The sequence below is a fragment of the Uloborus diversus genome, chromosome 3 (assembly GCF_026930045.1).
Source record: "Uloborus diversus isolate 005 chromosome 3, Udiv.v.3.1, whole genome shotgun sequence".
NCBI classification, from domain to species: domain Eukaryota; kingdom Metazoa; phylum Arthropoda; class Arachnida; order Araneae; family Uloboridae; genus Uloborus; species Uloborus diversus.
In genome coordinates, this window is record NC_072733.1 from 175,473,884 (window position 1) to 175,500,995 (window position 27,112).

A 27,112-nucleotide genomic window follows, 5' to 3' on the forward strand; every position below is an offset into this window, starting at 1 on the left:
TTCGACACTTCTAAAAAATACTCTTAATACAAACCAACTCATTAACAATTTAGAAGATTTTAGTGTTACTGCTTTAAAAGACTATTTTGTCTTGAAATGAATACTTTATCCGATTAAAATTAGTATGTTAAGAAACAGGCAGCGAAAAACATGAATAACAAATGCGTTGGTACATAAAAAGTAGGTTTAATTAGATCTAAACGATTTTTTTACTAACTTTTGCTTTAATGCATTTTTCTATTTAAATTAAAAAAAAATAGTGTAAATAGATTCTATACAGTTAGTAAATACTGAGCTACATGCTCACTTGTTTCATGACGTTATCTCGACGTATCTTTAAAAAAAAAAGTCTTTAACACAGCACTTTTTTCTTTTCTTTTTTTTACAATAGTAAAAGTGCCATTCAAAAAAGAGAGAAGTCATCTTTGCGACATAATTGCCCCAGTGTTAACTGCAGAAGCATTAAATGGTAATTGATAATCAAAAAGATTTTCTTTTTCTCATCTTTGCATGTAAATTGGTGATAAAACAAATTAGAAACATGAAATAATCATCCTCTTTCTCTCTCATTTGTAATAAATTAGTCACCGTTCATCAAATTTAATGATCTTACGAAACTGCAACAACCTTACGTAAAATTCGAACTCATAATGTTATCTACTTAATAAGTAAAGATTTGTAAGAAAAATTCTCCGTAATTTGTTGTCATTGTTTCAGAAAGACTTAAATACTTTTGTTTCTATCATCAGTGCATGTTTATCTTAATCAATGAATGAAATTCTCAGCCGGGATTAGAAAGAAGAACGGCGGGAGTGAGGAAAAATAACTCAGTTTCATTAAGGTAGAAAGGGATTAGAGAGAACACGTGAAATAAATATGAATGTTTTTGAAGATAAATAGATTTTTTTAATTATACAACATTTATTTTCATTGCTATTAACATATGAATCAGCTAAGCTTAATATGACTCATTAAAACTATTTTTAGCTCTTCCCTTTGAATAATTCAGAAAACAGCATGTATATTGTTTATTTAAACCTCATTATAGTTTTGCGTAAACTTGATAGAAAGAGCGACAAAATTTTTGATAGTGAAATAAAACACCACTTTTTCAGTTGTAAATTTCAAAAATAAATTGAAACGGAATATGTTATGAAATTGAAAAATTACATTTTGTTTCACTTGCGAAAGAAGTTTTAAGAAAATGATAACTTTCTTGTGTTAAAGAAAAAAACAAAACAGAAAAAAAAAACATGTTTATCTAAGCAGCATGAATGCAGTTCGTCTAAAATTTTTCGCTGCAGTGCGCGCCTTAAAACCGTACAACTTTAGACCGGATTATGTGTATTTTTCTTCATATTTTCATAATTCTTTCCCAAAAAATTTGAGAATTTAACCATATACTACCATACATCTCAGTTGTAGAGTGACGCTTCAAAAAAAATCTAAATTACACAGAAAGGGAGGGAGAATTTTTTGTATAGTGGTATAAAGTTTGCATATGGTGGTGACAACTTTAGACCACCTCTTATTTTCCTTGATATGCACCGCTAAACCACTCCGGTCTAAAGTTACAATGCATAGATCGCTCTGTTTCAATCATGTACACTGCAAAAATTAAAAAAAAAATTATACTTACTTTTTCCGATTTATAAATTTTTTTATACTTCTTGAGTCAATTTCAGGTTCTCATAAAATAAAATCAAATATGAAAAATAGAATATTTTATTCAGATGTATAAATATGAACGTTCGATAGTTTGAAAAGAAATTAGTGTGTTCCTACTACTGAATTTTAATTATTCATTATTATTTTTTACAAGGGCATTTTTGTTTATCATTTTTTACACGGGCTTGATACAAATTTTGTCCCAATGGGGTACATTTCATCGTTGTCGCAATAATTTTTTTTTGTACCAAATGACATAGGGAGAATGAGGCCAACACCAAAATTTACCCCTTTTTGCCTTCCTTGTTGAAATTTGGTTGCTCCTGATTTCTTCGATCACCTTTTCTATCAGTTCAGGCGAATAGTTGTGGTAAAGACGGCCGCCTATCTTCTTTCTTTTCCCTGGATTCATGTCTAAAAGCAAAGAAAACCTGAAAACTAAAAAAATGTTCAAGACAATACAAAATTCTTCACAAAATATTGACAAACGATAGTAAAAATGGGTGGTCTAAGGTTGCAACTCGAATTCCCGTATTTTGTTTACCTCAAAACGACAAGTAAACTAAGCAACATCAGGATTCGCCGATAACGCTAAATCATCTTAGACACCTAAGTAATAAAGTGATAAACATACCTTCGGAGAATTCAATCGGCTAATATAGGTTTCGAAGGAGACTTTGAGAGCTGAAGCAAAACTTTCAAAAAACCTCTCAACACAACTGAATGTTGACACGAGAATGATAACACTGGAGCTTGGGGTAAACAACATGAACTTCGCTGGACAACTCTTGCGAACCTACTGAATTTTTTAAAAGACTTTAGCTTTGCTCCAACGACCACTGCATGGCACATACTACCAGATTCCTTTAATGGTCTAAAGTTGCAACACTGGTCTGAAGTTGTACTGTTTTACGGTACGCCTGCTATATGTTGAGTAGGATTATTTCAAACCAGTGTATTGCAACCGTTTCGCAAAAAAAAAAAAAAAAAAAAAAAAAAAAAAAAAAAAAAAAAAAAAAAAAAAAAAACGAGCATCATAACTTCCTTTTACTCCAATTTAATGTCATTTACCCTAATACTGGCAATTTTAATGTGATTCAATAGTTTTTTGTCCAAATATCACCAACAATGACCAAATTGAAACCAGATTTTAAAAAAAATCGCCAAATTTGTGGCCAAGTTCGGGATAAAACTTGGCGACCAAAAAATTAGCGATATATCGCCAAGTGTCCGCCAAATTATAACACCACTTGAATTTACATCAAAATTAACAATGATTTCCCCCCAAAAAGGGGCAAAAGATCCCTTTAGAAACAACCGAATGCAACCAAAAGGGGAGATGCACAACTAGACCCCACTAGGAGTCTACGTACCAAATTGCAACATTTTAGGACATACCGTTCTTAAGTTATGCGACATACATACGCACATCCGCACATACGTACATACAGACGTCACGAGAAAATTTGGTGTAATTAACTCGGGAATCGTAAAAATGGATATTTCGCGTGTCTATACGTTCTTAGGCACTTATCCACGTGTGGTTGAGTCGAAAAAAAACTCAACATTCATTCGGGGGTAAGTAAAATGGAAATTAAGGTCGATTTTTGAGTGAAAATTTTTTCGCGAATACAATACTTCCTTTTTTGTAAAAGAAAGTAAAAGGGAAAGATAGTCATTAATAAGTGTAGTAAAAATACACTGTTAAAACCAGAAGTGCCACAGGGGTAAAGAATTTCACCCTAAGGTGAAAAAACGGTGACTCAGGGTGCAACAGAGGCTAGGAAGTGTCGTTAAGGTGCTTTTGGTTCCTCAGTGGGTGAACAATGTTAACTCAAGTGCTAAAAGACCATTCAATAGGAGAGCGACTCGTTGCGCATGCGTCCTGACATCAACTCCAACGACAACTTCAGTTTGAATGGCGAACGAAGGAAGTTGCAACGAAATTTACTTTCACATTGAATGAAGTACAAAACTGAAAATTTCGTGGATTAATCTTCGAAACCTTTCGTAAGTAAAGGCATTTGATCATATTGTAGCTCTTAGAGCTTTCGAACATATTTCAAGTGTTTAAAGTATGTTGACAACCGCTTATTGTTCCGTTTACCTTATTAAATATTTAATATCTTGCTATTTATATCCTGCAAAACTGTTACCTAAAACTATCTATCAGTACTATCTTGAACAACAACAACATTAAAAATAAAAACGTTAAATCAGCTGATAATTGAATAGCTAATTCCGGAATAAAAATGCATCGACGCGACGTGAGCAGCCTATATACCAATGTATATTTCTTCTCAATGAAATAACTACGTAGTAAAAACGAACAGAGCAGCAAAGGCGGAGGAAAAAAAAAACGCGTAAAAAGAAATCTCTTTCACTCAGTGTGACTCATGAGTTTCACATCGTGTTTTGGTTAACGTATCTTTCTTAGGCATTATTGCATGAAGCGAATGTAGTTATCTACTCGTTTTTATTTTTAATCTGACGGAAAACTTGACATTGGAAAGAAGGGCTTTTAAATTAGTATTTATCTTGTACGCATAAGGATACTCAAATATTGAATCTTATAATAAGTATTGATATGTTACGCTCGATTAAAATTTTAAGCGTTAATGAAACGCTTTTATTTTTCCATGATTCTAACCTAATGTTACCTAATATTTCTGGTTGTTCCGGCCAATGATTGATAAATACCTTCCCTGTTCATTTTCAGTACGGATCATGCAGTAAAAGTTGTCAACAACATATTAATTACTGAGCAGTCCAAGTGTGAATGCAAGAAAGTTGGTGCACGAACAGACAAATTAAAGTCATGAGCACTTCTAAACTATGTTCGAAAGTTTAAATGTGATCAAATGCCTTCGTATATATAAATCAAAATAACTAAAACACAATTGTATTCAAAAACTCACACAACACGGGGGGGGGGGGAAGCAATAAAGGTGCCATTTTTCTCACCTAGGGTACCATCTTTCACCTACGATGCACGTTAGGTGAAGGGAGCCAGTTTTTCACCCTTGCTAAAGGTGCAATTTCGGCTCTCTTTCGGGTGTCGCTGGTGAACAAGCGTTTCACCCCTGAAAGGTGCCAAACGCAACCTGTAGTTTTAACAGTGTAGGTTTAAAATATTTAGTTCGAGACTTTTAGACTAATGAATAATTTCATGCTTTATGAACACATTTTTCAATTAATTGTTGTTCAATTCATTGTATAGATGTTTTCTACAAATATGCAAATTTTTCTAAAGTTACATGGATCTTGTTTTATGCAACTATCTTTCAGCGTTGTGTAAATCTAGCGTAAGGAAATATAACTATTTAAAGACTGCTCTTCCTTTTTCATAAATTTTATCTCACCTGAAGTTGTTATATTCACGAAGAGGAAAATATGCTGATAATTAATAATCAGAAGACTTAACCTGTCATTGTTTATTCTATTGAAATGTTCGTCACGCAAAAGATTTCATGTTTTGATCTGAATAAATTTATCGATATAAGTTTTCAGTAGCAAAATTGCGGCTCAAGTGCGGTTTAATTTATTCATACTGTTACAACAATTCTCGCACTAAGGTAATTTTAAATACTTTTACTCAATATGATCAAGTTTATTGAAGTGGTGTGGACATCATATATGAGGCAGTGAGAAGCAATGGGATGTAAGTGGCAAAATTAAAAATTTGGAGATACCAGTACACATGGTAGGTGAACCTCTCCTCTGTTTTGGGGCAAGAGATGGTACTAGTTACCGTGGTAGATGCTGCGAATACATTATGATTTAGAAGAAAATTTCAATGAAAGCCTACCTAGGATGTTACCTTTAAACGCGTTTTACTCAAAACTTGAAAATGTCCACTTACATCCCTTTGCTTCTTACTGATTCATATGTAATAAGTTTTCTTTTAGCGATGTATAAACCTGATACAATGTGGACTGCTATTTCAAAGATGTTTAATACGAATGTTAAATTACGAAGGCGGAAGTTTTAATTTCAATGAGGAAAATATGCTGATTTTTAGTGAGACATTCATTGAGCTGAAAAACAATTCCCAATGCACTCTACTGTAAGACGAATTTTTATAGGTTCAGTTTGTGGAATTTAAACATTTTTAATATCAGTAAGCTTTGGTAACAATTTTATTTTTGAATTAAAAACCTTTTTCTGTAAAAACTATCATCTATATTTCGCGTTAATGATAATTTAAATTTATCATTATTTCATGAATAATATTGTTGTCTTCTTGACAATTATTAAATTTTGCTGAACATAGACGCATTATCAGTTAAAGAAACGAACTTAAAAGACTTGTTAATAGCTGAATACTGATTAAATAGCTGATTAAATAAATATCTAACATCTTCTCTTATTTATGTACATTCAAATTATGGAGAGATTAAATTACTAATAATCCCAACACCATTTCAGAAAACTTTAGCAGATTCAAATTACGGAAAGCAAATATTGCCTGGTTCATTCTTGGTCAGTTCTTGCAAAGAAGGATCATTTCGGATTTATAAGACAAATAATCTATGTATTAAAAATATTTAAACCTATTATTGAGAAAATTTTAATTTTACTTTATGCACTTCATATTATACTGGAGTAAATTTCCAAGAAGTTTTATAAATCAGAACTCAAATAATAAAAGTTTTCATATCAGATATGAAATCAGTCATTTCCGCTAAGCTTTTCTGCAGCGTAAAAAATGAAAATCAATTTTACTTCTTTCTAATGACCAGTCAATGTTCCTATTAACAACTTCAGAAGATAGAAAATTCGTGATAAACATCTTCTAAACTAGCCGTAATCGTTGTGTATCGAATTTAGTGTAGTTAAAGTAGACATGTTTATTCTAGAAGAACTTCTCTAGAACAGCTTCTTTTGCAGCTCGCAGTTTAGATTTTTTAATTAAATATATGTCTCTTAAAGGCAAGTTTCAAAGGTTACACATTATCGGTAAAAAACACGTTAGCGCTTGCCATTTCGCTTCTCGCATTCTTGTTTCGTACAAAAAGGCACTCGCTGTTCAATTAATCCTTTTACCAAGTCCAAATTCCTCGGCATTCTGAATTGAATAGCGAAACTTTGAGGAGTTTCTGCATGATCGCCGATAGAGACTCGATTTTTTTTTCCTTCGCCGACAGAAAGTGCTGGGGTGATTACCACCGACTGGATGTTTCCAATATTAATCAGGGGCCGACATTGTGGAGTGTTTTGCTGGGGAAAAGTCGTCTTAGAGTAATTAGGGGAACTTTTAATTAGTAAGCATACAGCCGTGAAAAGTGCCGGTGCCCGGATTGTAATTACGGTGTCATACTCTTCACAGTTTGATGCGACTTTTCGAAGCAGGGGCGTTGCCGACAGAAAGAAGGAATAAAATATTTTCTCGTTGCTCTGTAGGGGAAGAGAGAGAGAGAGATGATGATTAAAAGCATTCGTTCAGTCTCAACGTGTGGCCCGCATTTTTCTCCATTCCTTTGTTTCTCTTGAGTCGCCTAATCGCTTTCTACATCCCCGACTGCATCCAAGACTGCAGCACCCACTTTGCATCAAGCAGTTTATTAAAAAATTCTCCAATGTAAAGAAACTGGAGAAAATGGATAGGATTGAACGAAAATTGTGCGCCAGAAAGAACGCTTTTATAAGCTTTGCATTGTTTCTTTGTCTAAATATCTCAAATTCTTTGCTTTGGTAGATCTTCCTCGTATGGATAATAACTGGACTTTTTACGTTTTCTTCTCAACTGAACTCGTGAAAAATAAATTAACGAAAACCTAAGAACCCGTATTATATATGCTGCTGGCAGACTAGCGGACAGTCCTATTTTGTACAGCACACGGTATAACGTAGAGCATTTTGATTGTGAACTTTGAATGTATACTTGTCATACTTTTAGAAAATAAAGCAGTTTGTGATGGAACAATATTTCAAACTCATGTCTGGTTCGTACAGCAGACGGTGTGTACAGCCTTCTAATTGTAAAGGGTATTACTTAGAGCATATACGTGTCTAATCTCTCGAAAATAAAGCACCAGGAGAAAAATACTTCCAGTATCCAGAACACAACATCTAGCATCCACACCGTGACATTAGTTTACATTCTGACAAATTGAATTTACATTATGTTTTTTTTCAGTCACGAATTGCAAGAAAAACCTACTTGTTGGATTTTTTGTTTCTAAAAATGGCTCCTATCGCAATCATTATTGAGAAAAACATTATCTGAATTCCAGACGTCTAAATTCAATTAATGCCTGGAGATGGATGCTAGATGTTGTGCGCTGGATACTGTTTTTGTCTAAGAAAGATTGTGTATCGTAGAAAGAGTCGGGTATAAATAAAGTCGATTCCGAGAGACATTGACGTCACCGACCCAGAGAAAGGCTCACTCGCCGGGGACAGTGCACTTGCCCAGAACTCAAAAGTGACCCCAAACGTCAATTTCAATCAAGTGAAGACAACTGTCAATTCGTGATTACTCAACGGGAATGAGTAATTGTGTTAAAACAGATTAAAAAAGATGGAAAAGTATAAAACAGATGAAAATGTGTATGGTGAATTGTGGACCGAAGAAATAAGCTTTTTATTTTAGTACACTGTAAAAAAATCTAGGAAAACTCTCTGAATATACAAAAAAGCTTTCCGTAATACACAGATTCGTACGCCCTCAGCAGTTTTCTGCTCTTATCAAAAACCTTTCCCGTTTAGCAAGAAAGTAAGAGTCGACGCATGCGCAGCTCACACGGCAATTTAATAGTCCAGCACCAAATCCAAACTGAAACTTTCGAAAGCACGCAATGAAAACAAGTGCTGACTCATGTATGCGAAGTAACACTCATCAAGGGGATTAGTAGAAGTTTTGTTCCTCGCATGAATTCACTGAAGATAATTTTAAAGTCTTATATTTTCTTGCTTATGTATCGTCATGAGATTGAATTTGAAGCTATGTCACTTATTTTTAAGTACGAAGTGCAACTTCACGACGCATGCTCGCGGAAGAAATACAAACTGAAATTAAAAACCAAATAACTGCCGAGAGGACGCCATGTAAATTCGTTGCGTCGCATAACTTGTGTAGGTAATTTACTTTTTTCTTGGATACTTTTCTTCTTTCTACCAAATGGGTAATTTTTGTTGGCAGAATTTTATTCTGTCATAAAAATTACCTTTTTGGTGACCAAAGCCTGCAAAAGACCACCACCGACGAATAGGTAAGTCGCTTTGCAACTCTATAACTTTAAAGAGATTTAGTTCATATAAATCTCGTTAAAAAAACTATTTTAATCAGTATCATTTTTTCGTTGTGAACTATTGCAATTTGAAAATATTTTACATTACATAGAACACATATTTAAAGTGCAAGTGTGTCTAGTTTTATTCTTTAAAATTTATGAAGTGAAGATTATAAAAACTTTAAATAAGTGTTATTGTGTACTTTGTTTTTATGTGTCAATCTCAGTTAATATTCGGCTGAACATTTATGTATCAAGCATTATGAATTAAATGTTATAATATGCAAATTGTCAGGTTTGATAGTTCGTCTTTAAGGTTGCATGTTTTCATTCTCTTGTAAACAGTGTAGCTAGATTGTATGAAGTAAAAAAAAACTATCTCTTGTAATTAGGAACATAGTGCTTCAGTATTATCTAAATGACGATATCTCTTTAAATATTTGCATTAGCGAAACGCTTTAAATTAGTTAAATGTGTATTAATTTCTTTAACAAATAGATAAATATATGTATTTAAAAGTGTCTTCATTTTTTTCGTTTTACGAGCCTCAATTTTACCAAAAGCAAAAAAAAAAAAAAAAAAACGACTTAATAAAATAATTTTGTATTTTTACACCATATTAAAGTATTTGACTTATAATTTATATGATACTTTGATTTATAATGTATATGATACTTTGATTTATAATTTATATTATACATGAAATATTATTTATCTCAACAGAGCTTCTCATCAGCCGTGGAAGATTCGATAAATATGGTCAAAAGACCAAAAGATATTAAACTATTTACTAAATAGAGAGTGTTTAAGCTCCAATATATGCATTACATTGGGCCAAACGCACCTTATGCTAAACTATATGCAATAAACAAGAGCTTGAACCTAAAATTAAAAGTAGGGTTTTTTTACCTCGGCTAAATTAAGAAACAAGTTCCTATAATTTGTCTTCCTCAGGACAGTACCTACTGCATGCATACTAGTTTAATGTAGGACAGTCAGGAGGAATGAGTCAGTGGCAAAAATGGAAGAGCTGCATTTACATGCCAAAATAAAAAGTAATATTATTTCATGTCATTGTTTTAAAAGTGATCATTTTTAAAAAACTATGTTATTAATATGCAATGTACATATGGGGAGAAGACGAGGGGCGTTCACCACGCAGACTGTGCCATTGACATTTTCAGGGGGTTGCTTTTTCAAGGGGGGGGGGGGTTGGCGCTTCATAGCATTTTATGGGTGCACCATCACTCTTGTGGGGGGGGGGGGGTGGATTCTCGTATATATGAAATGGAATAATCATGTAATAGAGTTCAATGTTTTAATAAATAAAATATATATTGCATTTTGCGCACACTGTCAAAATAAAATCAGTAACCTATTTTGAATAAGTCTTTATATTTGTGATGAGCTGGAAAAGGGCAAGAACAGAAGAATCAACCCGAATGGTTCCAGCAGGGGGACTTGGTGTCATATTTAAATTCATCAATTTCTCTGTTGGTACTTTTCGGTACACTTTGTTCATCAGAGAAATTGACTTGAGGTGAACGAATTCCGGAACGCGAATGGTAGGTAAGTCCTGTCAAATTTTATCCCAAGTAAAAGCTATCAAGTTTGATACAAGATATGTTTTTAAGTTCTGCGTTAAAAATACAATATGTTGATAGTTTTGTCTTGAAAATATTGAGAGAAAAACTGAACTTTAAGATTGTTTAACAAACAATCCCCACTTTTCAGAAGGTACCCCCTTTCCAATTCCCCAACGATTTTGTGATTAGGAATGAAACTACTAGATTATTTCATAATTTTTCAAAAATTTATAACTGTGCATATGTTATGCTGTTAACCATGCTATTTGTCATTAGAAATTCAAAAAAAAAAAAAAAAAAAAAAAAATCCACGAATGATTCTAAAATTGCTTGTATTATTGCTCTTAGATATGAAAGAATTGAAACTGATATGATATGCAATACTATAATAAAGAATTATATTTTAGAAAAAATCACGGAAAAAGGATTCCGAAATTCTCGGAAACGTTTTTGAAAATTGTTTGGAGAATTCCGAAATACTCGGAAATGTTTTCGAAACTTTCATGAACCACAGCTGCACAGAATACTCAGAAACATTTCTGGAAATTACGGAAAGAGGATTCCGAAATACTCAGAAATGTTTCTGAAAATTACAGAAAGAGGATTCCGAAATACTCAGACACGTTTCTGGACATTACAGAAAGAGGATTCCGAAATACTCAGAAACGTTTTTGAAACTTTCATGAACCACAGCTGCACGATATACTCAGAAACGTTTCCGGATTTTTTTTTCAGTGTAGTTGCGTTTTTGGGACTTAAATTCGGAAATATTCCAGGGAAGAGCTCCGAACTCGATCCCGTCCCCTAACTTCATGAAAAATAGATAATAAATGGTTCTTTAGGATTTTAATTTCGAAAAAAATTTCAGAAAAGTGCCTACTGTTCCCTTTCACATAATTTTAAAGATCGTATAAAATTTCGTTTTTAGTGCTTAAATTTCAAAAAATCAGGGTGAGGGTCTCCGAACCTTTCTTGTTGTCATCAAAGATAGCCTGCTAATTCTGTTTTCTGAACTTTAATTCATAAAAGTTTCCATGGAAGTACCTATTATCCTCTTTCCCCCCACATCATTAAGACTCGTATAAAATTTTGCTTTTGGAACTTTAATTCCAAAAAATCTGGGAGAGAGGCTTCGAATCCAAACCTTTTTCCAAAAGTTCACAAAGATGGCCTATAATTGCGTTTTCAGAAACTCAAATTCCAACATTTCCCGGGGAAAAGACGCCCGAACCTCTTTTCTTCCCTTTATTTTAACAAAGATTGTCTACAACTGAGCTTATTTAAGACCGATCATTTTTATCTTCGAAAAATTAGACAGCATCCCTGATCCTCCTTCCCGGTCCCCTATCGTTGAAAAATGTCTAAAACTTCATTTTTAGAACTTCAATTACAAGAAATTTCAAAGGCAGAGTTCCCGAACTTAAGCCGTTCATAGAAGTCTATGAACCTCTTATCCTCCTTATTATCACCAGAGATAGTGTAAACTACTATTTCGAACATTTTCCGGGGGAGACCTACGCGAATGCTAAGACTTACGACTGTAAATTCATATATTTTTTCTCTTTCTCCGTTTACATAAGGCAATTCTCTTAATTTTATTGCTCATATGCTGGTAATGACACCATCTTCCTCCCTCTTTCCCTCCTAGAAAAAATCTGGACTATCTCTCTTGCTTTTTTTACGTTTAAAAAAAATGAATGGCTGCCAAACGCCCTCCTCCCAATTTTTTGACCTCGTGACGTCCTTGTAAAAAGAATATGCCTTTATTTACTTCAATGAAAGTTGGAATTGAAGTGAAAATAATAAGAATTAATATAAAAAAGAATAATTAAGAATTTTAACATGTTTTGTGCTAAGATATCAACTTCATTCGGAATTATTTCCAAATTGATAAACTTTTTATAAAACTAGAAATTAAAAGAAATTGCAACAGGCCACCGGAAATCTTCGTCCCTCTAAAGTTCCCTCGACTGCCGAGCGTGATTTTCTGTTTTCCTGCATTTAATATTCGAAATATCTTCATGCGGGTTTAGAATAGGAAGCATCAAACGGGCTTTTTATTTCTGCGTTAGTAATTTTCTTTTCCTTGACAAAATCTTGTTCGAATTATTTTCAGTAAAAAGTACTCAAAAAGAACAAACCTTTATTTACAAGAACGGAAGCTTAACTGAATTACTGTTGGTGCTACCAAACAAGAAGCTTAAATCAAACATCATACATATTGATACGATATAAAATGATGATACGATATGTTACACTTATAAAATGTTGAGACCTACCTTTCGTTGTCACACAAGACATGTTAGCCTTACATGCTTTGTGATTGGAGTGCTTAAAGCTGAAAAATACCGGATTTTTACAACTCATTCTGAAATTTTTAACAAGTGCCGAGATTATCTTTAACCGTCTATCAAGTTTGTAATTGTCTTAAATGCATCTGAATACAAAAAGAAAAGTTTTTTTTTAATCGTGAGTATTAAAACAAAAAAGTATACGAGCATAAATGAACGCAACGTAACTAGATTCGTTTTTGGAGTTGATAAACAATAATAATAGTAATCTTAATAATCAATAAAGATTTCAAAAAAAAAAAAAAAATGTCGATAGTAGATATAGCTGCCAAATGCACGAAGGTAGAAATATTAAGGCCAGAAATGTTACAATTACACGCTTAGTTTTCTGAAATATTTTATTTTATCATAAAAAAACAGCTCTAAAATTATTATTACGGTTTAATGAATGCATACATTTAGCTATATTTTCTTTTTTTACATTAAATTGTCTTAATTCGGTTTTCACTTTCATGTCTTACGCTATCCCAAGATGTATAAAAATATTATGTCATATTTCTATTCTTAAATTAATACATATCAGTGCAAGCAAAAATGACAAAAATATAAATAAATAAATAAATAAATATTTTTTACACCAAAAATACAGACAAAGTGTTAAAATCACCTAATAGAGTTGTACACTTAGCAACTAATATCAAAGAAATTGTGTAAAATAAAAATAATGAAAAAAGATTTTATACCAGCTTTTTAAACTAATGTACAGTCGAATCCCGACTTACGCGAGGGATGCGTTCCAAGACTCCTCGCGTAAGTCGAAGTTTCGCGTTGTGGAAAAGTGTTGTCATATGATTTTTTTATTAACATACCCAATCATTTTAGACATTCACACACGTTTTAAACCTTTTTTTGACCATTTATTAACTATATATTACCGCACAAAATCAGTGATCAATGGTAAAGATATATATAAAAATAAAACAGTACGGAACGTAGAGTATGTAGTAATAATAAAGCACTGCACTGCAATAGTACTATACAGTAGATACAATAAGTTACATTTATAACTTAAAAATTGAAGATGATGATTTATCCCGCGCAATCTGATCGTCATTCTAATATATTTTTAAATACAGTAGTTGGCAATTGCTTTTATAACATTTACATCTATGGTTATACCCCTCTTGGACTTATACAGATTGCCTTATCTTGACTTTTAATTATACGTATGAAAGAGTCACGTATCTACCTAATTGTCGTGCTACCTTCGACCCACTTTCTAGAGTTTCAAGCTTATCAAGAATCTTTACCTTTTCTTAAATAGTCACAAACTTTTGGTTTTTGTTTCCGTCTTCAAACTTTACATGAAACAACGTACCTAGGTGCCACAATATTTCATCACCTTTTACATTTGGAATAAATAAACGAAAAATATGAGGAGTGGTGACACATACACACTATCAATGCTATGTTTATAGTGCGGTATGTGGGAACTTGCGCAGTCAGTGATGCTGAAAGAATGAAAGTACATTCATGAATTAGTGTTTAGTAGTCAATAAAAGACCGAAGCTAAGCATCACAATCTTTTTCCAAATATTTTCGATTTGAGATCGAAAAATTCGCTTTAGCTCTAAAATCCGTTGCTCCGGAAAAACTCGTGTTATAGGAATTTCGCGTAAGTCGGATCGCGTTGTAGCGGGAGTCGACTGTACTTTAAAATGTGAATAACATGTTCTTTGAAATAGGTTTTCCACTTTCATGTCCTACGCAATATAAAGTTTTAGTAAAGTGTTATGAAATATTTCTATTCTTGAATTAATAAATATCAGTTCATGCAAAATGAAAAAAAAACGCTACACCAAAAGTACAGACAAAATGTTAAAATCTCCTAATTGAGCTCTACACTTAGCAACAAGCCTCAAAGAAATTACATAAAATAAATCTAAATAAAAAAAAAGATACCAATTTTTTAAACTGATGCGCTTTGAAATAAGAATAAAATATAATGTATCAAGAATAAATAACTTATAAATCCATCACAAATTAAGGTTTAAAGAAATCTTTTTTAAACTTTACAGATTTTCAATATTTTTGATCTCTCTTTACAAGACTTATCTCGTAAGAAAGGGAATTTCCCCTTATTAATACTCAAGAGCATCTCCAGCTTGAATCAATCAGGGACGTTGTTTTTTATCCCACTCGTCATTATCGTGATGAAATTAAGAAAGTAAAAGCAAGGATATATTTTTCCAGTTAGTCGAGGCAATTAGCCTTGATCATGAATGTCATAATCAGTTGAGGCGGCAAACTAAAAAGGAGACAGACTAATCAGCCGCACGAAGTATTTGACATTTCTTCTATTCTTTACTTAATGTTGAGATTAATTAGTGTTTGGTTAAGTGTATGTTTCTCATGCAAAAGAGTCACACCGGCTGGAGACCTTTTTCACTTTTTTAAAAGAATTATGCTTGACGTCAACAGTCGGCTTCAAAAATTTCGACTCTAATGTACATATTTTTACTCTTACTTACGCATTTTTGAGGACTGATTGCATCTTAGGAGCATAATGATGGCACGCTTTCGGCAACTTCCTTTGAGTTGATTATTTGATTGATTTTTGAAGCATTTCATTTGCTGTATTTTCTACACTTAATTTCTTTTTTAAGTTTTGAGCTCGGGAAGATTTTTGTAGCTATTTTTTTACACATGAACGTAGTATCGCATTCATTACGCTCAGTGATATAGTCATGGAAAAACAAAAGGATATAATGTGCATGAATTGAAAAGAATAGAGGGTATACGCTGAAACATTAGAAAAAAAAAAGATGATGGGTACTACATACATGAAAACATTTTCATTTATGTAGTACGGGTTTTCTACATAAATGAAAATGTAGAAAATGCCGTAAAAGCACTTATTTTCACAAGCCGTAATTTTCGCGAAAATGCAGATATCGGTGATTTTGCGAACTGAAGATTTCGCGAATTTTTATGGACAAAACCAAAAAGTATATATATATATATATATATATATATATATATATATATATATATATATATATATATATATATATATATATATATATATATATATATATATATATATATATTAAGCTGAAATATTTCGGGTATCTTAATTTTTTGCGGTTTCGAAGAGTCACGAAAATCGCGAAAATAAGATCCTCGCAAAAATAAGTGAGTATAGCTAATAAGATTTTTTTCTGAAAATACGCCCTTAACAACAGGGAGAAGTACATATTCGTCTATGCACTACGTCGTAAAAAGTAATGAAAAAGAGAGGAGAAGATTTAAAAAATACAAACATTTATGACAATCAGATATTCTCTCGTGATATTTAAAAAAATATATTAAACATTTACATAAAATCACACTAATATACTGTTAATAAAATGTACTTAATGCAAATAAAATTTAGGTGAACGACATGGGTCCATTTAAATTTATATTTGTAATTGACTCATGGTTAGGGGAGAGTCGAGACGAGTGGGTCAAATTCATCAGTTTTGGCTGTATTTCCTTAGTTTAGACTCCACAAGAATAAAGCACATAAAATTCCATTTGCATATTCTTCAGACTATCTAAAAAACATACAAACACAGAAGAATACACAAAACATAATTTTATTTTCATACATACTTGAAAAATTGTAACCTTTTTGTCCCACATCTCTCTCACATGAAAAAAGTAGATCGGTAGATGATATACATGACGGATAGGGATGGGCTCTTCTGGTTCCCTCAAAGGATTGTAGCTAATGATACTTTTAATTTTTGATTAATTTTCGCTGCTTTATTGGAGTCATTTTCAGTGATTTTTGTTTTCCTTGTTCTTTCTCATTTGCTGAATGTTCCACTTTACTGTCTGTATAAAAAATACCTGATTCAAAATATTATCAAAATAATTTTATTACACGTGATGTACTTTTGTTTTTGATTATCTCCCTTGAAAATCTTTTGAACGGTAATTGAAAAATGTAATCGAGAATAATGACCGGAAAAACACCCTCACTAAATTTTGAGCATCAATATCTTTTTTTTTCTTCTCGTTTTACATTTTTTGAAACTATCCTAAACACTTTCATAAAGTTTAAACATCTTTTCACACGATCTTCTGAAATTCTAAACACAGTTCTTAAAATTATTAAACATATTGAACTTTTTAAATTTTAATTAAACCATTTTAGGTACTTAAAACATTCTTCTGTGTAGACGGGTGCCGTTTCAAGAAGAAAATTCTCCATTAAAAGTTGTCCGCCAAGCCTGCGAGAAAAAGTCGCCAAACATTGTATAGTGTAAAAATCCCAAGCGATCGGTGTTCTTAAAAGTAACTCATTTGTCGGTTCAGTTCAATAAGCACGTTTACAACTTCTTCGCGAAAAGATCAATAGAAGTGAGGCCAGGGACTTTTTTCAAGCAATAAATCCACAATTTTCCAAACCTTTCTTAACACAAAATGCGATTGTATCGAAAAGAAGCTTTTCTCTTTCTTTCAAGAGGTGAAATAGCACAGGGGAACATGAATAGCGCTCCCGTGCTTAATTAAAAAGATCCCAGAATTTAAATTAAGTAATTGAAAACTCGAATCATTTTAGAAAAGCCCTCTTAAATGAGTTCCATGTATTTTTCAGTTAATTTTTACTTTGTGAGATAAAATTACATGCAAGATCATTTTAATTTAAATGATTAGTAGGTATTTTCATTTTGACTATTTAAAAATTGTTTTACCGAGGGGACTTGATTTCTAGAATATGAAAACTAATGATTGTCAAATATCTGTCCATTTCCTGCATAAGCAGATAACATGCATGTAAGTTTTTAAAATTTAATTCTCTGTTTAAAAGAAGGAAGTTTATTTTATATAAAACAAATAAAAACTCTGATGATTTCGAATGTAAGACTTTTGAAGCTATGTTTGATGACAAGTTTTTTCCCTTGCTTATGTGTGTGTGTGCGCGCTGCGTTTGCATGCACTTGAAAGATTTTAGAAGTTCCGTTCGGCTTTTTGACGTTATAAATAGAACGGAAATAACAATTATTTACAAAGACCCATTTCTTAGCCTGAAAGTAATTCTTGGACGCGGAAATATGTCGTAAGTTTTTATTGTAAATTTTGGCTTATATACGTTGTTTTAAATGAAATGTTTAATTGGTACAAATGATATTTTGTCTTAATTATTTCTAATTTAGTGAAGTATCATTTATAATTATACGTAACCGTAAAGTTTGTCAAAAAATTTCACAATTTCTTGCGAAACATTTTATTCTATAGCTGTAATAATTTACGGTGCGTAGCTTCCCTGCAACACGTCAGATTGGTTCCTTGAAAATTATGTTAAACTGTGAACACATTCTGAAAAACTGTGTTACATGACATTTAGAACCAGTATAAAAGGAGGGGTTCGTTCTGAAAAATCCTTGAATACAAACTTCCCTAAATACAACTTTTTTTACATATTTTTTTTATTTTTAACACAATGAAAACTATAGCACATAATGAAGGGTATAATCATAATGACAGGTACCAAACATAAAGAAACATATATAGTAACAGAGAATTGATGTATACATATAAAATGTATGCATATAATTATTTTCTGTATAAGGTATCTAATTAGCGAATGATTCTACATAAGTGGAAATTCAAAAATAGATTAAATACAAAAATTGTCATTAAATACAAGAAATCCTAAAACAGTAAGCAAAGAATACTTTTGAAACAAGTAATGATAAAAAAAAAAAAGAAAAGAAACATTCAGATTATAATTCCAACACAAAACACTTTAGAAGCCCATTTTGCCGAAAGCCTAGCTCTTACAGAGAACAAAAATATGAAAATGCACCTATTATATTAACCTTGTATAATTTCATGGATGCGTTCATTTCTCCCTCTCGCTAATCTCAAGATATATTAAATTTTCATATGCCCCGTCACTTTCGATAATGTTGTTTAGTTATAACATCAGCAGTTAAATAAAGCTCTGATATGCCGCCATAAAAATTTGTTATGACACCTAACAATCTCTATGTGATGAATGAAAGTTGCATGCTTAAGTGAGTTTTGAAACGTGATTAGCATTTTGCCTGACACTAAGCTCGCCGTTGGTGTTGCTGCTGATTTTCAGTCCTCCTTTTTAAATCATTCAGAGCTACAAGGCTTAACGTTTTACGTTTAACAAAGAATTAATTTTGCTGAAACCTAGTTTAATTTATCTTTTCTATCTGCATGAATCAAGTGTTAGTGTATGAAAATTAACTCAAAATTGTGAGGGGTAAATTGCAAATACCTTGTTTTGTGCGGATGCTGGTAGTGCTTTATTCGTGTTTATCTGTTGCAAAGTTTGGAGATTGCTATTTTTCTGAGGCAAAGGACGAAATTTAGGCGCAATTACTGGCAGCTTTTCTTGATCTGAAATGTCTGCGACTTTTAAGGAAATAATAGATGTTGCTCTAAAGTAACTTTTAAGCGGAAATGCGCTTCGTAAGTAACGTTAAGCACCGAATGAAACCTTTTGAACTAACATTCTAAACAAAAATTGATGCATATTTTAAGGTTGAATTGAGAAGAATTCTGTTCTTTTGGGGGAGTGAGGTATTGAGATTTGTATGAAAAATTATCATATATGCTTTGTGTTACAATATGATTAAAGTGAAAAAACAACGTAAATAAAGCACAAATTGTGAGGAAAATACAGCATATAGCTATTTCAAGGCTACAATGAAGCCTCTTCATCAGTGCAAAAAGCTCAACAACACAACCGGCAACCAATCAACAAACGGCATGTCAACCCCGGACTACGGCAGTCCGGGTTTCACATGCCGTTTGCTGATTGGTTGTTTGTTTCTTGTGTCCTGAATTCCTATTGGATGGCAATCTTTAGTATAAATACCGGTGTCCACGTGGTTGTTGTCAGTTCTCTCGCGACTTTCGGTTGTGTTGTTGAGCTTTTTGCACTGATGAAGAGGCTCCATTGTAGCCTTGAAATAGCTATATGCTGCATTTTATTCACAATTTGTGCTTTATTTAAGATTTTTTTTTAATCATTGAGATTTATATTTTGTTCCGAGCGCATATTTTAGTTTATACAGCTATTTTTCAAGAAAAACAGGTCATGAATATGTACAGTAATGTTTTAGAAATTGATATAAACTTGTTAATTTTTTGTTATATAAATATATATACACACAGACATATATATATATATAGATAGGCATATCTATTTTCAACATAATAGTTTAACATGTGTGTGTAAATGATTTACTATTCATTTATTGTATTTTTTAACATCAGCAAGTCATAAAATCATGAACTTCGAATATAAAAGTTTCATTTCATTGGAAAACTGTTAATTTCAATTTGCAGACATTTTCAGAATTTTTATTACACTTTACAGTAACCTACATCGCAGAATATTGTTTCATCTAAGCAAATGACGCAAATAAACATATAATTGTTTCATAAATACATTTTGCAATACATATTCTATTTTGAATCAAATTGATGCATTTGAACTTTTCTTAGTTATTTTTAAAGACGTATTAGGCAAAAAAGATGGATGTAATATAGGATGTTCAAAATAAGTTTCCCAGAAAGGAGGCACTTTTTCCTAAAGTCAAAAAAAAAAAAGCAATAAACTTAACAGGTCATTGATTTGTGGAAATAAATCCTGATTTTTGTCGGAAAAAAGGAGAATAGATCAATTTCTTAACTTTTCAAGAGTGAAATACTTTTAAGTCTCGTAATAAACGGATGCTTTAAAGCGACTCGATTTCGGAGAAAAACTCTCAAGGACATAACGAAACTTAAAACAAAACGAACTGAAAACTTTTTTGTACATAAGAACACAACATGGAATGAAACCAATTTTCTATATTTTTCAAGAATTAATATAGCACCATATACCTGCAAATTGGAAGTGATACTGTTCTTCTGAGGTTACATAGTGTATTATTATAATGATTGTAGAAATATAAATACACTGTTGAAATAATTTTAAAAAATCATCCCATCGAGATTTATATAAAATTATATTATATTTCCCTCTCACATTAAATATTTTTACCATGGGTCGAAACAAATTTCCGTGAAAGGAGGCACTTTTTCTTAAAGTAAAATAAAATAACAATAAACTAAGCAGGTCATGGAATTGTGTAAACAAAGCCTGATTTTTGTCGAAAAAAAAGGAGAATAGATCAACTTCCTATCTTCTCAAGAGTAAAGTACTTTTAAACCTCATAATAAACGGATGTTTTAAAGCGACTCGATTTCGGAGAAAAACTCTCAAGGATATACGTGCAACTTGAAACGAAACAGCCGTTGCTAAGTTCCAAAAATACAACGGCGCTATTCTGCGTTTAGTAGGTGGATTTTAACAATACCAAACTTTTTTTTCTCCCGCGCTTTAAAAAATGAAGCTGGAAAACGCTTAATAGATATCGAAAGTAAGTCACGAAGCGTAAGATTCCTCTGGAAGGAAATAGCTTAAGGCTCTTCTATACCGTCCATCTTGGATTTCGACGCTAATGCTTTCTCTACGGGAAAATCTGCTACCTGTGCAAAGCATAACACGAGAAATTACTGGAATATTTTCATGCGGTTTGTTTTAAACGATGGCTATGACACAGAACTAGATATGCGCTTTTTTATTTTTTCTGTAATTATTTTGAAATTTTTTTAATAGCATTTTAAAACTTTAAACGACTATTTTAACACGTTTGAAAAATGATATGGAAAAACTGAAAAAGGAGCGCAAAAGATTGAACATTTCTCTTTAAAAACATATTTTGAGTTTGTTTCTGAGACAATTTGTTCTATTGATATTCTCCACGGACTAAAGCCTTGTTTTCGAAAAATTGTGAAAAACTGCGAAAAACACGCCTTTCACCAGACCACACCCATTTCCTCCCACTTTGAGGGGCCACTTTCTCTTCTCCCCCAGGGTCTTCAGGGTCTTGGGGTCTTGTCTTCTGCTTCTCCGCTCCTCCGCTTTGCCTCAATGGCAGGCAATAAATTACTGAATCCCTACTAATGACCATTCATTCTTTGTCGTTTTGTGTGTTGGTCTTGTATTTCTGTGACATCGACGAAACTCGTTCTAAAAAGAAGTTTTTTTCTTCTTTCGAGTTCTATTCGATAAGTTTTTGAAATTATTTAGGTGATATATTTTTCAATGCTGTTTTAATATAAGTACCCCCCGTTTAAATGTAGAAGTTATTTTGTTTGAAAAATCAGTGAAAATTACCGCATCTTATAATGGGAAAAAAATTCGAAATGCCATTTTTATTTATGTATTTCTTTATTAAATTATTAATTTAAAAAATATATAGCCAAGTACAGTGATTGCGATTTATATCTCGATGTGAAATTTGCAAAAATATAAACGAATTCACTTAAAATACACTAGCCACATTAGGGGAAAAGTGGCGAGTAAATCATGAAATTTCCCACTCCTGAGTGTATGTGCAGTAGAATGAGATTAATCTGGCGATTATACATATTCCTCAGAGATTATTCAAAATGGGGTTGTTTCCTTCAGTCAGAAGTACTATTTTTAGTCATTGAAATTGATAGAATAAGCAAAAAAAAAAAAAAAAAAAACATGAAGCGAGAAAAAACTTTCATTTCCAGATGCTTATTTTTTAACATGTCCGATTTTGAAAATAAGACGTGGTCTTTATGACGTCACAAATGATGTACTTAGGCGCATCTGTGTATTGCGTTTTCACGTTATTGTATTCAAGAAGCGAATTAAATATTGCGCTCTACGTTTGCTATCAACCATATCGTTGCCATTACACTTGAGTAAAGATGCGAATTAAATATTACGCTCTACGAATGGCAACAGTGAATGGTATTTCATCATTTGTGATGTCATCGGCAGAAGCGTACATAATAAAAGCGTACCGATTAAAATAAATTTTTAAAATTATTAAACTTAGTCAAATTATTTAAAGAATGGTCAGATTCTATTTGCAACTCCAGAGCTCGAATACGCTACCTTGCGGTGATTAACAATATTAAAGAAAAAGGTAAAACATTCCATGCCACGTGTTTTCTTTGGGTAAATTACAGGCTTCAGACAGTTTGTTGTGTAATGTAATTTCAGAAGAATAGAAATGAAAGCTTCCCACAAACACGATCAAAAATTACTGTCATTCACCGTCAAAGCAGGTTATAAGTTACGGCATCTGTTTGTTCTACCTTTTACATCCACTATTAGACAGTGATTGCAGCGCCCCCTATAGTTTATTGGAGTTGCGAATGTTTTTAAGCATGCTCTTTCAGGAAAAAAAAAAAACTTTTAATTTTGGAATCAACCCCATTGCCACTAAAGTTGGGAAATAGTCTTTGTTATAATAAAGCTGAAGTCTGTCTGGATGTCTGGTTGTCTGGATCTCTGTGACGTTATGTCCCTCGGATGTTTTGTCCGTTGGACGTTTTGGTCATGGATGTTATGTCCGTGGACGTTATGGATCTGGACGTTATGTCCGGTTCCCGTGACGCGCATAGTGCCTTGACCGTTCTGCCGATTTTCAGGAAATTTGGCACAAAGTTAGTTTGTAGCGTGGGGTGTGCACCTCGAAGCAATTTTTCGAAAATTCGATTTTGTTCTTTTTCTACTCCAATTTTAAGAACACTTTCCCGAGCAAAATTATCATACGACGGACGAGTAAATTACCAAGTTATCATAACGTGGAACCGTAATATGGTAAGCCAATAGGCGAAAAATTCACCATACATTTTTTGTAATTATACAGGCGAACCATAAGACCTTTTAATTTTCTACTACAAACAAAGCCGTGTGGGTATGACTACTATTTAATATTTATCAAATATATTTCTTGACTCGTACACTCTAAGAAATTTCACCGTTAGAATACGGTCAGTGACCGGCAGAAAATGGTCCGGTCACTGCCCGTAAAAATAATATTCTGCCCGTAATCTTTCATGACCGTAAAAATAATAGGTTTGCCCGTAATTTCCTCCCCGTAAAATAAAAGGGGAGTGACCGTAAATTGACAATGTGCCCGTGAAAATTATATTCCTTTTTCTACGGCCACTGCCCGTAAATTGACTATGTGCCCGTAAAAGCTAGAATTTGTTTTCTACGCCCATTGACCGTAAATTGATATTGTTCCCGTAAAAGCTAAAATTTATTTTCTAGTTCTATTGCCCGTAATTTGATATTGCTCCCGTAAAAGCTAGAATTTATTCTCTACGCCGATTGCCCGTAAATTGATATTACTTCCGTAAAAGCTATAATTCGTTTTCTAGGATCACTGCCCGTAAATTGGCGTTATGCTCATAAAACTTTTCTATGGTCACTGCCTCCTGTAAATTAACATGATGTTCATAAAAAAAATGTCATTCTTTATCGTCACTGCTCACAAATTATTAGGTGCTTTAAAACTTAGTTTATTGTCATATAAGAACCAAGTTATAAATAAAAGTTTTAAGAACACATGAAAATGCAAGTCATTTTTACAATTCAATTAATGCGTAAAATAGGCTAACACTGTTAGTAATGCAGTTTGAGGACCCCAGTTGCCGGAATTATAAATATTCTATTAAATGATCTCTAAAAATGAGAATGCATGTTTAAGAGAGAGAAGTATAAAAAGAAATATGGAAAAAATCCAGTGAAATAAGGGAAACTAAACTGAAAAAAAAAAAAAAAAAACAAATTCAGTAAAGCTTTTTTACTGTATGGATTATAGTAAAATACAACACTTAATATTTTATGTAAAATGCTTACATACACAATAATTTGTTTCATCGCTAAAACACATGTTACCAATATTGGCAACTAGTGTTTTTTTTAATGGTTCGTCCATTGCCTTTACTTGTTTGCTAACCTCGTTCATTCAAAGAACATAGAACATTCAAAAAAGTTATATAAATTATTAAAAAACATATTTATACTTCATATTTAAAAAGTTATTAATTAATTAAATTATACATAAATTAAAAACTTGTGCAGTCGACTTCAAAAATAGACTGCATTTTTTACTAGCTAGCATAAACTTGTGGATAAATTAATTTTTAAACACCATAAGTATCTATTAAAGGTAAGCATCTCGAAAACAATTTTATCGAGAGAAAGAATTTTAGCTCAAAAATTATTACCAAAAAAATATGTGAGCATGTCTACATAAGAAATAAGAAGAGACAATATCCAGAAGTGTCAACAATGAAAACAAAGAGTTTAAAACATCAAAAAGGTTTATTTTACACTAATTACAAGTTAAATAACAACATAATTACAAATAAACTTTTTCAGAAGAGAAATTATGGTCAAATTTTTCAAAACTTGGTTGAATCACTTTTTCCAAATCTTTATTCCTTTTGGATCCTTTTAGTTCAGTAACTTATCCAAAATATTGCCCTAAAAAGAAATCACCATAAGGAAAATTAAGAATGATTTATTTTTCACACATTTAAAGCAGAGCAGCATTCTCACTAAATAGTAGAGACGTACCGAGTAGCACATTGGCCGAGTAGCCGAGTACCGAGTACTCGGCCTTTTATTACTCGGCCGAGTACCGAGTTTACCGAGTACTCGGCAGAGTTTCAAGTACCAATTATGTTTTAAGAAGAACCACTGACACACATGTGATGAATTTTGAACTTATTGGAATAGTAGTATAAACCTCCTTGTCCATATAATAGTTTTTTAAAACTAAATTCCTGCTGAAATTTAATTACGCATTATATATATACAATTTTGTTTGCGTCAAAAATTTTACAAAAAAATATTTTTTTTAATTAAAAATAAATAAAAGGTATGATTAATCAAGTTGGAATTAAAACAAATTACAGTAAAAATCCCTCTAATGCGGACACTAACAGGACAAATTTTTTGTCCGCAATAGAGAGGTGTCCAGCAGGACAGGGGGTTTAATAATGTTATTTGCATTGGAACTGGGGAATTAAAAATTGTCCGCATAAGAGGGGGTGTCCGTTAGGAGGGGGTTTCCACTGTATACCAATCAATTATAGTTCTAATCTGCCAAACATAAATAATTTTTAAAAGCAGATAAAACAAATGTGCAGGAACACTCCAGACACCATGTTTCTGCCCCCCCCCCCCCGTTACAAGGAACGTCTTTTTCAGTGCATAACATGTGAGCTAAAGAATGTAAAGACATTCAACAAAAAAATACGACTTTTGTCGGATGCCTCTAAATCTACGAGCCCCCATTTTGTGCATTGAAAAAGGAATTCCTTGTAATGCCAAAACACGTGACTGCAGAGTTCCTGCACTGTACTTTTAAGGTTGTTTTATTTTTTAAGCAAAGGTATTTTTACATTTTTTATAACTAATTTTTGTTTGTAGCAAAAATCCATTTTTTAATATAAAAATTCCATATTTTCTATACTTACATTTCTTGCGTAATTTTTAATAAATAAGTTTTAATTAACTTTGGGGACAATTAAAATAAAGATTTATTCCATTGAAGCATTACAAACTTCATTATTCTCAAAATTTAAATTTGGACTTATAAATTTTAATTGTAAATGATTGCAGAATATAATGCTTGCTCTTTTTTTTATAAATTTTAGTATCTGTCTTGGACAATATTCAATTTTTTGCAACTACTCGGTATTGGCCGAGTATCTGATCAGAATTTGGCCGAGTACGGGAGTAGTTACCGAGTACTCGGTACGTCTCTACTAAATAGTGAAAATCAAAATAAAGCATTTTAAAGCACCCTATTTTTTTTCACGACCGTTTCCCTGGTTTCATAAGGTTTTCCTCCCTAATATGATGTTCAAAAGGATTTTTACAAAATTTCCAGGAATCCTAGGAAAAAGCACATGCATACATAGAAATATAAGCTATAATAAAATTAAACAAAAAATTAAGGCTAGATCAAAAGACATCGTAACTGCTAAAATGTATAAATCTTAAGCTTAATGCATAAAAGCTGGTAAACATGTAAATAATCGAAAAATTTGTTTCTTCAAATCAAACGAATGGACAAAGAAAAGCATTTTTCCCGACATCAATTCAAAATAAGTGGTCTGTTTTGAAAAGAAAACAAAATGAGGTTATGAATATTTAGTGAACATCAATTTCAAAAAGAAAAAAAAATCAATTGAAAACATAAACAATAATGATGATCATTAAGAGATATAATTAAACATAAAGCACTTTGGGAGTCCTTGCAAAGATCTCGGGGGAAACCTGCAACTGTAGTACAAGTATAAGGGGAAATTTCAGGGAAAAAACATTTTGGCATTTTTAGTGCCAATACTGGCTATTTCCTGACGGGCATCTACAGTATGATAAACAGATATTGAAAACACCTTT